The sequence below is a fragment of the Emys orbicularis genome, chromosome 1 (genome assembly GCF_028017835.1).
Source record: "Emys orbicularis isolate rEmyOrb1 chromosome 1, rEmyOrb1.hap1, whole genome shotgun sequence".
NCBI lineage: Eukaryota > Metazoa > Chordata > Testudines > Emydidae > Emys > Emys orbicularis.
The window spans coordinates 151,741,993-151,758,129 of NC_088683.1; positions in this window are offsets into that span (position 1 = coordinate 151,741,993).

Consider the following 16,137-nt stretch of genomic DNA (forward strand, 5'->3'; position numbering starts at 1 on the left):
GCTATCAGTCATGCTGCACTGTCGTCTTAAGATGTAAAAAATAGATTTGTTCTGTATTCATTTCCTTCCCCCCTCCCTCCGTCAAATCAACGGCCCGCTAAACCCAGGCTTAGGAGTTCAATCTCGGGGGGGGGGGCATTCTGTGTGACAGTTGTTTGTATTTCTCCCTGATGCACAGCCACCTTTCTTGATTTTAATTCCCTGTACCTGTACGCCATGTCGTCAGTCGCCCGCCCCTCCCTCCCTCCCTCCCTTCTTCCCCTGGTCTTTAGATACTAGTTTCGTGCCTTTTTTCAGACCAGACGCCATAGCTAGCACTGGGATCATGGAGCCCGCTCAGATCACCGCGGCAATTATGAGCACTATGAACACCACGCGCATTGTCCTGGAGTATATGCAGAGCCTGGACATGCCAAAGCAAAACCAGGAGGACCAGCTGAGGAGGAGGAGGCGATTGCAGCGCGGCGACGATAGTGATGAGGAAATTGACATGGACCTCTCACAAGGCACAGGCCCCAGCAATGTGGAAATCATGGTGTTACTGGGGCAGGTTCATGCCATGGAACGCCGATTCTGGGCCCGGGAAACAAGCACAGACTGGTGGGACCGCATCGTGTTGCAGGTCTGGGACGATGCCCAGTGGCTGCGAAACTTTCGCATGCGTAAGGGCACTTTCATGGAACTTTGTGACTTGCTTTCCCCTGCCCTGAAGCGCCAGAATACCAGGATGAGAGCAGCCCTCACAGTTGAGAAGCGAGTGGCGATAGCCCTGTGGAAGCTTGCAACGCCAGACAGCTACCGGTCAGTCGGGAATCAATTTGGAGTGGGCAAATCTACTGTGGGGGCTGCTGTGATCCAAGTTGCCAGGGCAATGAGAGACCTGGTGATATCAAGGGTAGTGACTCTGGGAAACGTGCAGGACATAGTGGATGGCTTTGCTGCAATGGGATTCCCAAACTGTGGTGGGGCGATAGACGGAACCCATATCCCTATCTTGGCACCGGCGCACCAAGCCACCGAGTACATAAACCGCAAGGGGTACTTTTCAATGCTGCTGCAAGCCCTGGTGGATCACAAGGGACGTTTCACCGACATCAACGTGGGCTGGCCGGGAAGGGTACATGATGCTCGCGTCTTCAGGCACTCTCTTCTGTTTCGAAAGCTGGAGGAAGGGACTTTCTTCCCGGACCAGAAAATAACCATTGGGGATGTTGAAATGCCTATCGTGATCCTTGGGGACCCAGCCTACCCCTTAATGCCATGGCTCATGAAGCCATACATAGGCAGCCTGGACAGGAGTCAGGACCTGTTCAACTACAGGCTGAGCAAGTGCCGAATGGTGGTGGAATGTGCATTTGGGCGTTTAAAAGCGCGCTGGCGCAGCTTACTGACTCGCTGTGACCTCAGCGAAAAGAATATCCCCATTGTTATTGCTGCTTGCTGTGCGCTCCACAATATCTGTGAGAGTAAGGGGGAGACATTTATGGCGGGGTGGGAGGTAGAGGCAAATCGCCTGGCCGCTGATTATGCGCAGCCAGACACCAGGTCGGTTAGAGCAGCACAGCAGGGCGCGATGCGCATCAGAGAGGCTTTGAAAACTAGTTTTGTGACTGGCCAGGATACGGTGTGAAACTTCTGTTTGTTTCTCCTTGATGAAATCACAGAACCCCCACCCACCCGGTTAACTCTACTACCCTGTAAACCAAGCACCCCAACCTCCCCTACCCTCCCCTCTTCAAGCACCACTTGCAGAGGCAATAAAGTCATTGTTACCTCACATTCATGCATTCTTTATTAATTCAGCACACAACTAGGGGGATAATTGCAAAGGTAGCCCGGGATGGGTGGGGGAGGAGGGAAGCAGCACACAACTAGGGGGATAATTGCAAAGGTAGCCCGGGATGGGTGGGGGACAAGGGAAGGAAAAGGACACACTGCACTTTAAAAAACTTTAAAACTTTAAAACTTATTGCTGTGGAAATCATCTAGGGTGGAGTGATTGGGTGGCCGGAGGCCCCCCCACCGTGTTCTTGGGCGTCTGGGTGAGGAGGCAATGGGACTTGGGGAGGAGGGCTGGTGGTTACAGAGGGGCTGTAGCGGCGGTCTCTGCTCCTGCTGTTGGTTACAGAGGGGCTGTAGCGGCGGTCTCTGCTCCTGCTGTTGGTTACAGAGGGGCTGTAGCGGCGGTCTCTGCTCCTGCTGCCTTTCCTGCAGCTCAACCATACGCAGGAGCATATCACTTTGATGCTCCAGCAGCCGGAGCATCGACTCTTGCTTTATGAGTACAAGTTGACGCCACTTCTGCTCTTCAGCCCGCGTTTCAGCACGCAACTTCTCCTCTTGAGCACGCGACTTCTCCTCTTCAGCCCGCGATTCAGCACGCCACCTCTCCTCTCGCTCATATTGGGCTTTTTTAAAATCAGTCATTGACTGCCTCCACGCATTCTGCTGTGCTCTGTCAGCATTGGAGGCAGTCTGTAGTTCAGTGAACATTTCGTCACGCGTCCTTCGCTTCCTTCTTCGAATATTCACTAGCCTCTGTGAAGGTGAAACATTTGCAGCTGGTGGAGGAGAAGGGAGAGTTGTTTAAAAAAGATACATTTTGGAGAACAATGGGTACACTCTTTCACGTTAGATTTTGCTGTTCACATCACACAGCACATGTGCTTTCGTTACAAGGTCGCATTTTTACTCTTATATTGAGGGCCTGCCGGTTTGGTGTGAGAGATCACTCACGCAGTGCCAGGCCACAGATTTCAGCTTGTAAGCAGCCATGGTAAGACACAGTCTTTTGGCTTTTTTAACCTTGTTAACAAGTGGGGATGGTTTAAAACAGTACTGCTCTCATTAACCATACCAAGCACCCATTGGGTTGGCCATTTAAAATGGGTTTGCAATGTAAAAGGAGGGGCTGCGGTTTCAGGTTTAACATGCAGCACAAACCCAACTAACTCCCCTCCCCCACACACCCAATTCTCTGGGATGGTCACTTCACCCCTCCCCCCCACCGCGTGGTTAACAGCGGGGAATATTTCTGTTCAGCAGAGCAGGAAGGGGCACCTCTGAATGTCCCCTTAATAAAATCGCCCCATTTCAACCAGGTGACCGTGAATGATATCACTCTCCTGAGGATAACAAAGAGCGATAAGGAATGGATGTTGTCTGCATGCCAGCAAACACCGGGACCATACGCTGCCATGCTTTGTTATGCAATGATTCCAGACTACGTGCTACTGGCCTGGCATGGTAAAGTGTCCTACCATGGCGGACGGGATAAGGCAGCCCTCCCCAGAAACCTTTTGCAAAGGCTTTGGGAGTACATGAAGGAGAGCTTTCTGGAGATGTCCCTGGAGGATTTCCGCTCCATCCCCATACACGTTAACAGACTTTTCCAGTAGCTGTACTGGCCGCGATTGCCAGGGCAAATTAATCATTAATCATTAAACACGCTTGTTTTTAAACCATGTGTAATATTTACAAAGGTACACTCACCAGAGGTCCCCTGTGTGCCCACAGGGTCTTGGGTGAGTTCGGGGGTTACTGGTTCCAGGTCCAGGGTGACAAACATATCCTGGCTGTTGGGGAAACTGGTTTCTCCGCTTCCTTGCTGCTGTGAGCTATGATGTTCTCTCCATCCTCATCTTCCTCGTCCGCCGAACCCGCTTCCCTGACTCCAGCGAGGGACTGATAGCACACGCTTGGGCTACTGGTGGCTGCACCCACTAGAATGGCATGCAGCTCCTCGTAGTAGCGGCATGTTTGCGGCTCAGCCCCGGACCTTCCGTTTGCGTCTCTGGCTTTGTGGTAGGCTTGCCTTAGCTCCTTAATTTTCACGCGGCACTGCTGTGCGTCCCTGTTATGGCCTCTGTCCTTCATGGCCTTGGAGATCTTTTCTAATGTTTTGCCATTTCTTTTACTGTTTCGGAGTTCGGCCAGCACTGCTTCATCTCCCCAGATGGCGATCAGATCCCGTACCTCACGTTCGGTCCAGGCTGGAGCTCTTTTGCGATCCTGGGACTGGGACTCCATCACGGTTACCTGTGCTGATGAGCTCTGCATGGTCACCTGTGCTCTCCACGCTGAGCAAACAGGAAATGAAATTCAAACGTTCGCGGGGCTTTTCCGGTCTACCTGGCCAGTGCATCTGAGATGAGAGTGCTGTCCAGAGCCGTCACAATGAAGCACTGTGGGATAGCTCCCGGAGGCCACTAATGTCGAATTCCGTCCTCACTACCCAATTCCGACCCCCATAAGGCCGATTTTATCGCTAATCCCCTCGTCGAGGTGGTGTAAAGAAACCGGTTTAAAGGGCCCTTTAAGTCGAAAGAAAGGGCTTCGTCGTGTAAACGTGTCCAGGCTTAAGTCGACTTAAGGCAGCTAAAGTCGACCTAAACTCGTAGTGTAGACCAGGCCTTAGAGAGTAACAAATTTATTTGAGCATAAGCGTTCATGGGCTGAAACCCACTTCATCGGATGCATGCAGTGGAAAAATACAGTAGGAAGATATATATCACACACACAAAGAACATAAAACAATGGGTGTTACCATACACACTATAACGAGAGTGATCTGTTAAGGTGAGCTCACATCACATCAACCCTGAGACCAACCACTGTGTCCTGGTGCATTTCCCGATCCGTTCCCTGCTATTCTTTCCAGCTCTGCCATGTTTGCCCTCCAGGCCCTTTGTTTACATTCCGATGGAGCACTGGCTTGCAGGACTTGCTGAATATCTCCTCCCTAGTTCTCTTGTTTCTCCTCCTGATCAGGGTTAGGCATTCTGCAGGAAGGAGGGGCCGAGGGGGCACCCCCCAAGGCTGTGATGGCCGCAGCTTCTGATAAAAACAGACAGGTGTATCACTGGATTGCCTGTCATACAACACAAAGGGAAAGATAACATTCAAAACTCCCTTCCCTTATTCCCATGAAAACTTTAAGCCATGCTTATTGACACTTCAGCTTTGGAGCACCTCTACACAGCACTGCTCTCCAGCACCAGGCCTACTGGGGGTGAGCGTGAAGAAAAGGGATTTTGGTTGCATGAAACAATGACATTTTGGTCCCTATTCCATGGGTATGTGTAGTAAAGTGAGTCGGGGCTCTACCCTGCCGGAGGCGGAGGGGAGCCACGCCAACTCACTGCGGCCAAAATCAACAGCCGGTTAGCTCAGGGCTCAGGCCCTCTGGTGTGGGGGCTGAGGAAAAACAACAGTTAAAGGAGCCTAGGCCCTCTGTAGCAGGGGCTAGGCAAACAGCAGTTAAAGCTCAAGCCCCTTTGGAGCAGGGGCTGATCAGGCAAGTAGGCAAAGGGGGCCCAGGTTCCTACCTGAGCGTTGGGTGAGGGGGAAGCCTGCCACCCGTGTGTAGGGGTGGCAGGGGGGGACGCAGGCCCACCCACTCCACTGCGTCCCAGCCCGGGGCCCTAGCAGCGATGACTCTCGCTGCCGGTCAGTGGGGTATCCTGACCGAAACACACTGACATCGGCTCACAGGCCTCTGCAGCCTGACCGGGGTCGGCTACCCCCGGGCTACTTCCAAGATCCCCCTCGGGGCCTACCTCGTCCGTGGGGCTGGGTTCAGGCCAGTCCACCAGCATCGGCTCCTCGGTGGCGGGGCTGGGGGGCTGGTTCGGTAGCTCCTCCCCGGGATAGCTGGCACGGGGCAGACTTGACTCCTCCTCGGGGCCGCTGGTCCGGGGCAGGCTGGGCCAGTCCTCCTCGGTGTAACGGGTCCGGGGCAGGCTGGGCCAGTCCTCCTCGGGGTACCGGGCGAGAGGGAGGCTAGACCGGCGCGGGGCGTTAGCAGGCGGTTCGCGGTCTGCCGGTGTCTCCCAGGCGGGAGCTTGGTCCGGGACGTCTGCTCTCTCCGGCCGGCTGGCTACTACTGAGCTTTGGTGGCGGGCTTTTATGCTTCCGGGTCGGGGCCGTGACCTCGGAGGGGCGGGCCCCGGACCCGGAAGCTCCGCCCACGCTGGGGATGGAAGCAGCTCTACCCTGCCGGAGGCGGAGGGGAGCCACGCCTCACTACATACCCGCCCCCTCAAGGCCGGTTCCCGAGCTTCAGGGCCGGAACCGTCCAACTCTCCCAGGCGGGACATAAAGTCGGCGTTGGCGTGGTCCTTACCGGCCCTATGGCGGACGGTATATGCATAGGGCTGTAACGCCAGGTACCACCTCGTCAGCCGCATGTTGTTGCTCTTCATCCGGGCCAACCAGCGAAGCGCGGCATGGTCCGTGACCAACGTGAAGGGGGCCACCAATACGTAATAACGCAGGGCATCACAGGCCCATTTCACCGCCAGGGCCTCCTTTTCTATTACGGCATAGTGTCTTTCCCGCGGAAACAGTTTTCGGCTGAGGTAGACGACGGGGTGTTCCTCCCCGTCTACCTCTTGGGACAGGACGGCCCCTAACCCTACCTCCGAGGCGTCCGTCTGGAGGATAAATCCGCGGTCAAAGTCGGGGCTGTACAGGACCGGTTTCCTACAGAGACAGTCCTTGAGGGCCCGGAAGGCCCTGTCACAGTCCGGGGTCCATTCTACCCGTTTGGGGCTGGTCTTGGTGAGCAGCTCCGTCAAAGGGGCCGCAATGGAGGCAAAGTTGGGGATAAACCTCCGATAATAGCCCGCCAGGCCCAGAAATTGGCGCACCTGTCGCTTCGTCGTGGGTGGCCGGCACGCGGCCAAGGCTTGCACCTTCCCGACAAGCGGCTTCACTTGTCCTCCCCCAATCGTGTAGCCCAAGTAGGTGGTCTCCTGCCATCCGATGCGGCATTTTTTTGGGTTGGCAGTTAAGCCTGCCGCTCGCAGGGACCTTAGGACCGCTGCTACCCGCTCCAGATGGTTCTCCCAGCGGTCACTATAGATGATTACATCGTTTAAGTAAGCGGCCGCGTAGTCCCCGTGGGGAAGCAGGAGGCGGTCCATGAGTCGCTGGAACGTCGCAGGGGCCCCGTGGAGGCCAAAAGGCATCCGAGTGAACTGGTAGAGGCCGGAGGTGGTGGCAAACGCAGTTTTCTCCTGTAACGTGGGGTCAAGCGGGATCTGCCAATACCCTTTACACAGATCCAAGGTCGTGAGGTAGCGGGCTTTGCCTAACCGGTCCAGCAGCTCATCGACGCGGGGCATGGGGTAGGCATCGAACTTCGAGATGGCATTGACGCGGCGGAAGTCTATGCAGAAGCGCTGGCTGCCGTCCGGTTTGGGGACCAGGACTACTGGGCTGCGCCACTCGCTCTGGGAGGCTTCAATGACGCCCAGCTTCAGCATCGCTTGGACTTCGTCCTCGACGACTCGACGCATGCGGTAGGGAAGAGGCCTCGTCAATTCGCGAATTACTATCCCCGGCTCCGTGTGAATACTATGGTACACGAGGGTCGTGTACCCCGGCTGGTCGGTGAAGGTCCTGTGGAACGCCTGCAGGAGGCACTCCGTCTGTTTCAGTTGCTCCGCGGTCAAGGATTCCCCAAGCTGCGGAGTGCTGACGTTCTCGACTGGCGTAACCCGGGGCCCCAACTCCGGGTCGGGTGGACAAGGGTTGATCAAGAAGCCCTCCCGCTCCTTCCAGGGCTTCAAGAGGTTAATGTGGTATTTCTGGAGCTTTTTCCGGCAGTCGGGCTGGTTGATTTCGTAGGTGACCGGCCCAACCTTCCGGACCACCGCATACGGCCCCTGCCACCGCGCCAGTAGCTTGGACTCACTGGAAGGTAGGAGCAGGAGAACCTGGTCGCCGGGCTGGAACTCGCGGACTTGGGCCGCCCGGTTGTAGGTGTGAGCTTGAGCCTCTTGTGCAGCCTTCAGGTTCTCTCGCGCAAGCGTCCCCGCTCGGGCCAGGCGCCCCTGTAATTGGAGGACATACTGGAGAAGGCCCTGTGTAGGCGACGGGGTTTGCTCCCAAGTCTCTCTCATGAGGTCCAGGAGTCCTCTCGGACGACGGCCATATAACAGCTCAAATGGAGAGAACTTGGTGGAGGTTTGGGGTACCTCACGGATGGCCAGGAGTAATGGCGGGATCAGCTGGTCCCAGCGGCGCAGGTCCTCCGGGGAGAACTTGCGCAGCATGTCCTTCATGGTCCGGTTAAACCGTTCGACTAGGCCGTCGGTTTGTGGGTGGTATACCGAAGTGCGCAGCTGTTTAATACCGAGAAGCCTGCAGACCTGTCGGAGTAATCGGGATGTAAAATTGGTGCCCTGGTCAGTTAGGATCTCCCGGGGCAGGCCCACGCGGGCGAAGACTTTGACGAGCTCGTCGGCGATAGCCTTGGCCGTAATACTCCGGAGTGGGACGGCCTCCGGAAAACGGGTCGCGTAGTCTACGATGGCTAGAATATATAAAAATCCGGCCCGGCTTCTCGGGAGAGGTCCCACCAAGTCCATCACCACCCGTTCAAACGGGGTCTCTATAACGGGCATGGGGACTAGTGGGGCAGGGGCTGTTCGTGTGGGAGCCGCCAGCTGGCATTCGGGACAGGCGGTGCAATAGTTCCGCACGTCTTGGTGTACTCCTGGCCAGAAGAACCGGGAGAGGATCCGCGCTAGGGTCTTCTCTTGACCCAGGTGTCCGGCGGCGGGGACATCGTGGGCGAGCCTCATCACCGCCCGATGGTGGCAGCGGGGTACCATCAGCTGTCTCTGGATTAGCCCGGTGCGGGCATCATGGTCGACGCGATAGAGGCGATCCCGCTGTAGTTCGAAGCGGGGCCACGTTTTGGCCCGGGCGGGATCAATCAGCGCGTCGTCCACTGCGGCCAACTGTTCATAGGCCCGGCTCAGGGTGGAATCTTCCCTCTGGTCCCTGCAGAAATCGGTAGTGACCTGAGGGTCGTCGGCCGGTTCTGGGGGGGCCTCTTCCGCCTCCCTTTCCGGGGTCTGAGGTTCCACCTCGTCAGTCTCCTCCGGGGGAGCCTCGCGGCAGTCTCCCTCCAAGGCCAGGGTGATGTCGGGCGTCTCCTGTACCCGGGTGGCTATGAGGCTCGGGAATTCCGGCCAGTCCCGCCCCAAAATCACGGGGTAGGCCAGCCGCGGGGCCAGGCCCACCACCATGGTCCGCGTGACCCCGTCCACGGTCAGTGGGACTCGGGCACTGGCATACGGGCGGACATCCCCGTGGATGCACTGCAGGAGGATGTGTCCCAGCTGGGGGTCTTCGGGGAACCCCAGGCTTTGGCGGACTAAGGTTTGTCCGCAGCCGGAGTCAACCAGGGCTCGGGTTTGGGAACCTCCCACCGTGACGGGTACGGTGACTTTAGCAGCCTGCGGGGGTCGAGCCCGGTTCTCCCCGGCACACACGTGCCCAAAGCTGCAGTCCATTTCTGTGCAGTCCCGTTGGAAATGCCCCCTCTTCCCGCAGGAGAAGCAGGGTCCGATTTCGGGCCGCCCGGATCGGGCCGGGCCGCGTGCGGGGTTCCTCGGGGGACTCCGTGGGCCCCGGCCAGTCCCGCTCTCAGGTCCCATGGGGGTAGGCCGAGGCGCACCCTCGTGCCGGCGGTGCTGCGGCTCCTGACTCCCCGGGGAGATCCGTCCCTCGCCTCGGGGTTTCGTCCGTCTCTCAGGGTTGGGGTGCTCGAGCCCCGAAGGATGCCCCCGTGTACTCGGTCCCGCCGTGGTTTCGGCCGCCATAAAGTCCTCCATGAGGGTGACGGCCGCTGCTACCGTGGCAGGTCGGTGGCGGAGGACCCAGGCCCTTCCCCGGGAGGGGAGGATATGGATGAACTGTTCTAATAGCACTTGCTCGGCGAGCTCCTCGGGGGTTCGCCGCTCTGGTTGCAGCCACCGTTGGCACAGGTCCCTCAGTTCCTGGGCCACCAACCGAGGCCGGGCGCCCGGGTTGTAGGCCAGGGCCCGGAACCGCTGTCGGCAGGTTTCGGGGCTAATGTCTAAGGCGTCCAGTATCGCCGCCTTGACGCGGACGTAATTGCGCGCCTCCTCTGTGGACAGGCCCCGGTAGACGGTTTGGGTGGTACCCGTCAGATACGGGGCGAGGAGGGTGGCCCACTGGTCCGGCGCCCACCCGGCAACGAGTGCGACGCGTTCGAAAGTCACTAAGAAGGCTTCAGGGTCGTCCTGTGGCCCCATCTTAGTCAGTCGCACCAGCAGGGTGGAACGGGGGAGTTCGGCCGCGTCCGCTGGCTGGAGCCCCGCAGGCCGGGGCAGCGCGGTCGCCAGCTGCTGGAGACACTGCTGCTGGAATTCCTGCGTTTTCGCCATCAGGTCTTGGACCAGTTGCTGCTGCTGCGTTCCCATCTGCTGGAGGAGTTGCTGCTGGTGTTGCAGTTGGGCGGCCCGTTGCTGCTGCTGCTGCTGAACCTGGGCCGCCTGTTGTTGCTCCTGGCTCTCCGTCAGGAGCGTGAACAACTTTGTCAAATCCATGTCCCCGGCGGGGGATCGTTCCCCCCCGGACCCCTTCTCACAGGGGTCTAGGGCTCGTGCCCACATACTGGGGCAACGGCCCCACGTTGGGCGCCAAGTGTAGTAGAGTGAGTCGGGGCTCTACCCTGCCGGAGGCGGAGGGGAGCCACGCCAACTCACTGCGGCCAAAATCAACAGCCGGTTAGCTCAGGGCTCAGGCCCTCTGGTGTGGGGGCTGAGGAAAAACAACAGTTAAAGGAGCCTAGGCCCTCTGTAGCAGGGGCTAGGCAAACAGCAGTTAAAGCTCAAGCCCCTTTGGAGCAGGGGCTGATCAGGCAAGTAGGCAAAGGGGGCCCAGGTTCCTACCTGAGCGTTGGGTGAGGGGGAAGCCTGCCACCCGTGTGTAGGGGTGGCAGGGGGGGACGCAGGCCCACCCACTCCACTGCGTCCCAGCCCGGGGCCCTAGCAGCGATGACTCTCGCTGCCAGTCAGTGGGGTATCCTGACCGAAACACACTGACATCGGCTCACAGGCCTCTGCAGCCTGACCAGGGTCGGCTACCCCCGGGCTACTTCCAAGATCCCCCTCGGGGCCTACCTCGTCCGTGGGGCTGGGTTCAGGCCAGTCCACCAGCATCGGCTCCTCGGTGGCGGGGCTGGGGGGGCTGGTTCGGTAGCTCCTCCCCGGGATAGCTGGCACAGGGCAGACTTGACTCCTCCTCGGGGCTGCTGGTCCGGGGCAGGCTGGGCCAGTCCTCCTCGGGTTAACGGGTCCGGGGCAGGCTGGGCCAGTCTTCCTCGGTGTAACGGGTCCGGGGCAGGCTGGGCCAGTCCTCCTCGGGGTACCGGGCGAGAGGGAGGCTAGACCGGCGCGGGGCGTTAGCAGGCGGTTCGCGGTCTGCCGGTGTCTCCCAGGCGGGAGCTTGGTCAGGGACGTCTGCTCTCTCCGGCCGGCTGGCTACTACTGAGCTTTGGTGGCGGGCTTTTATGCTTCCAGGTCGGGGCCGTGACCTCGGAGGGGCGGGCCCCGGACCCGGAAGCTCCGCCCACGCTGGGGATGGAAGCAGCTCTACCCTGCCAGAGGCGGAGGGGAGCCACGCCTCACTACAGTATGATCATAGGGCAACTGGACTGAATATTGACACTATTTTCCACAGGTCGTGGTGGTTTTAGCTGATATCTTGCTCCTGAGAATAACAAAGGCACAGTGAGCACAACTGCTACTGGGGAAAGCGCCCAGGCCTGTATGCCACTAGCCTGTTTACTGCAATGGTGCCAGCTGAATTCATCATGGAGTGGTGTGGAAAAGTGTCCCATCGTGGAGGAAGAAATAAGCCAGCCATCTCTAGAAACCTTTGCAAGAGGGTTGCAGAGCACCTTTCATAGCGAGCCCTCAGGAGGATACAGGGGACATGTCTATGTACATAAACAAACTGCTCCACCTGCCTCCGCCCCCTGCCTAGCCCTACAGAGCATGAAAAGCAGATAACTCTACCACTGTTTGCTGTACCACTACCTCTGCTAGTACGAGTAAGGACTGGTCCACACTAACCCCCCAGTTCGAACTAAGATACGCAACTTCAGCTACGTGAATAACGTAGCTGAAGTCGAAGTACCTTAGTTCGAACTTAAAGGTACTTACCAAAGGTCCACACGCGGCAGGCAGGCTCCCCCATCGACTCTGCCTACTCCTCTCGCAGAGCAGGAGTACCGGCGTCGACGGCGAGCACTTCCGGGATCGATCCGGGATCGATTTATCGCGTCTAGACAAGACGTGATAAATCGATCCCAGAAGATCGATTGCTTACCGCCGAACCCGGAGGTAAGTATAGACATACCCTAACAGTGAAAAGCCTGGGCCAAGTGTCATTTTTAAATGCACACACTTACCGGAGGACCCTTCCCCTTCTTCAGGCTTGTCCATGGTTGGCTGGCAGGACTGGGTAGAGTGTGGCAGAGTCTTGAACAGGCTTGTGATGTGGCTGAATTCCAAACACTCTCCCACCCCCCGCATTGCTATTCATGGCAGGGGCCTCTGACTTGGGTTCCTCCGTTTTAGCCATAGTGGTGTGCAGGCTGCTGGTGGGGTCTCCACCAAGCATGGCATGCAGCTCATTGGAAAAGCAGCAGGTTTGTAGCTCAGCACCAGGTTGATTGTTGGCCTCCCTGGCTTTGTGGTATCCCTGGCGCAGTCCCTTTGCATTTGTACAGCACTGCTGCTGATCCCTGGTGTACCCCTTTACCTGCATCCCCCATGCAATCTGTTTGTAGCGATCCATGTTGCTACAGCTGGTCTGTATCTGAGCTTACACAGCCTCCTCACAGGCCCAGGAAATCCAATACCTCCTGTTTGCTCCAGGCAGGAGTGCAGTTAGGTGTGCTTGCTAGGAACAGGCATTTCAAATATACTCAGGGGTTGGCTTACAGTCTCTGTGACCGCTGGGCAGGGGATGGGGCAGATACAATTGTGAACAGAGCAGTCCCGGTCACAGGGAATGGGGCATTTTGGGACAGTTGCTGGAGGATGGTTAGGGTCAACACAGCTTATGCAGTGTCTACACTCATGCTGCATGGACCTCTCAGTAGGTCGACCATAGGTCTGTGCTGTTCAGGGAGTTAGTTTTAGTGCATCACTGTAGCAGGGACACTTACATCAGATAGTGACAAATGTGAGTAGAGACACATGCAGTAGGTTGATGCAAGTCAACTTACATTGACCTCGTTTTGTAGAATAGCCAACGCAAATTTAACAGAGGCCCCAAGCTTTGATCTAATGTAACTATATTTAGGGGCATAACTTGAAATATGAAGTTAGCCATTTATTTTGAAACTACACTGCAGAGCATTGGCCTGGAAGTTACCAGAGAAGCTGAGCTGCTAGCTGTGCTTCCAAACCAGTTCAGTTCTAGTTATCCCATTGCCCTGCCTCCTGTCAGGTTGGGGCGGGAGAGGGAGAGAGCTGATAGCTGAAGCTCTGTCAGGAACACAGCTCCCAGAGCAGTCCAGCTCATCTGCTCCAGCTGGTGAACTGTCAGCTGTTCCCTGGCTGAGTGTCCAGGGCTGGTTTGTTGGACCAGGAGTGGAGCTGGGTTCAAGTCTAAAGAAGGTGAAAGAGGCAGGAATTTCTTTTACTCTCTCTCCTGTTCTGTAACGTTGTTGAAAGGAAGCTCAGAGCAGCGCCTAAGGACTGATATAAACTGAGTTTGAATCAAATGCAGCATTTTCAAATCTCTTAATATGGCTGCAGAATTAACACGGTTAACTGTTTACCAACACATTCAAATGCTGTTAAAATGAGGGGAAGTGGCTGTACATGGAAATCTGAACACTTGACTGGTTTGATAGCAACTGTGTCCAACCCTTTTCAATATTACTTAATGGAGAACATTTGACAAACTCTGGGATGTGAGATTTAAGATATCTGCCAGCTCCACAACCTGTGTCCCAGTTCATCCCATTCTACTCACTCCCCTCTGTCCTTTTTGGCTTCTTCTTGATTCCAGGCTGAACCAGCATTGAAATTAACTATTATCACACATCTCACAGTCTGTATTTTCCTTAAGCCCTTTGCTCCTGGAGCCACCTGACTGTGGGAGAATCTCAGCTTTCATTTAAAAAAAAGTCACTAGCCCTCCTAGTGGCGGGGAAAAGCCTGAAATGGGAACAGAATGTCCACCAAAGGCTCAGAGACCAGCAGGCAAAGTAAAAGAACTCATGGTGCATTTTTTTTAATCTCATGATTTTGGGGGCCTGGTTTTTGAAGGCTAGGCATTGATAATACTGTAAACTGCATGATACCATCACCATAACTAGTCTGACAGGCTAAGACTGCATAAGTAGCTTTGCCCCAGCATGACGTAAGACAGATAGTGGGAGGATGCCAGGGCATGACAAATAGGTATCATGCAAGACAAGGGAATTCCATGAATGTATCCTCACACTGAACAAAAGCAGAATGTCAGACCGGATTTCAGAAAACTTTTGCTCATGTCAGAAAGGTCTAGCAGCTGCTGGAGGCATCTCTCACTGGAAGCCCCATCCCTTGGGCCATTTTAAAGAAGGCTGTATGGAACCACAGGATAGGGTTAGGAGTCTCAGGTCTAATCACTTGAGTGTAATAAACAGCTGGAAAACTTCTCATTCCCAGCCACTTTTCTTTCCTAGTAATTGGGCCTGAGCCCTAGCACCGATAGTACAAACAGGTCTCCAACCTCAGCTTGCAGTGAGGGAAAGGGAAGGTGGCAAGTCCCAGGGCTACTTCAAGTGCACAGCAGGTGGTTGTGGAAGCTTCTGCTTCACAGCTCCTAGTATTGCAGTCAGAAAATATACCCAGTGCTTCGTAATGCTCACACAGTACTGTTATGCCACCATGCTGACCTGAAAGTATCAGCAGAGCTATGTGGGGAGCCCACGACTGGAATAGCAGGGGGCTGCAGGGCAGGACTGAGGGGCATTGGCAGAGCTGTGTGGGGCGCACAAGACTGGAATAGCAGGGGGACACTTGCAAATTCAAACTTGGACACTAAAGAATCTAGCCCCATTTGGCCTCAGCTACAAGTGCCAATAAAAATTCATCTTTAGAAATTTGGCTCAATGACAGCTTTGCTGCCGTTAGAGACAGAATGAAATCCCTCTGGCTGGAGCTAGGGCCCTGAGTGTCACACTAAAAGGACGCAGCTATGACGCAAAGACAAGCAGGCCACGGCTCCTGGGCTCTTTTCACATGCTGTGAACTTTGAGAAAGTAAGAAAACATGGAGTCAAAGGGTACACAGCTCTGGATTCAGCACTAGGTGTCACTGCAGCTGAAAAAATGTAGCACTGAGGCTGGAAAGCTCCAACGACAGGCAGGAAGTTTACACCTACCTAGCCCTCCTTCTGAAGGGCAGGAAAGATGTGGGTGTTCAACCCCCAAGTGTTTCACACTGGTGTAGGGTGACCAGATGTCCCGATTTTATAGGGACCGTCCCTATATTTGGAGCTTTTTCTTATAGCTCAGTGGTTTGAGCATTTGGCCTGCTAAACCCAGGGTTGTGAGTTCAATCCTTGAGGGGGCCACTTAGGGATCTGGGGCAAAATCAGTACTTGGTCCTGCTAGTGAAGGCAGGGGGCTGGACTCAATGCCCTTTCAGGGTCCCTTCCAGTTCTATGAGATAGGTATATTACCCCCCCACCCCCCGTCCCAATTTTTCACACTTGCTATCTGGTCACCCTACACTGGTAGGCACCCAAAAGCAGTGGATGCTTCTGAATATTTAGGCCTGAGAGCTGAGCCAGGGTCTTTCCACAGGGAGAAGTTACACAGACAGTCCTTTAGTGCAGCAGGGTAAGGAGGTTCGAGCATGGTGCTGAAAGGGCTTGGGAAGCCCAGGGGCCAGTGCTGCTCCCAGCACAGAGAACCAATTGCTGCATTTCCCATTGAGAGGGGCCACATATGAGAGTGGTGAGAGGCTATGCTGTGCTGTATGAATATCGCTGCCCCCAGACCCATATGCTATTTGGCGAGCCCAGAAGAGCTGCAGTTCAGTGCACCTGACATTTTAAAGAGATTAACCCCTTCCTTCGGTTTAGCTGATCTGGGATTAGGGGGAGACCCTTGCCGCAGAAGCAGCTGTCAGACTTCTTAGAAAATGAAGTGTGCCCCCCCCCCCCCGCGCCCCGCTCCTGCTCCGAAGAATATCAGAGCAAAGCCCCCTTGTAGGGGCAAAGGGGCACAGCTATGAGGGCGGAGGGCTGTGTCCTGTGCAGGGATGGAAGTTGGTAGCATATTTAAGATTTTCCCCATCACACCCC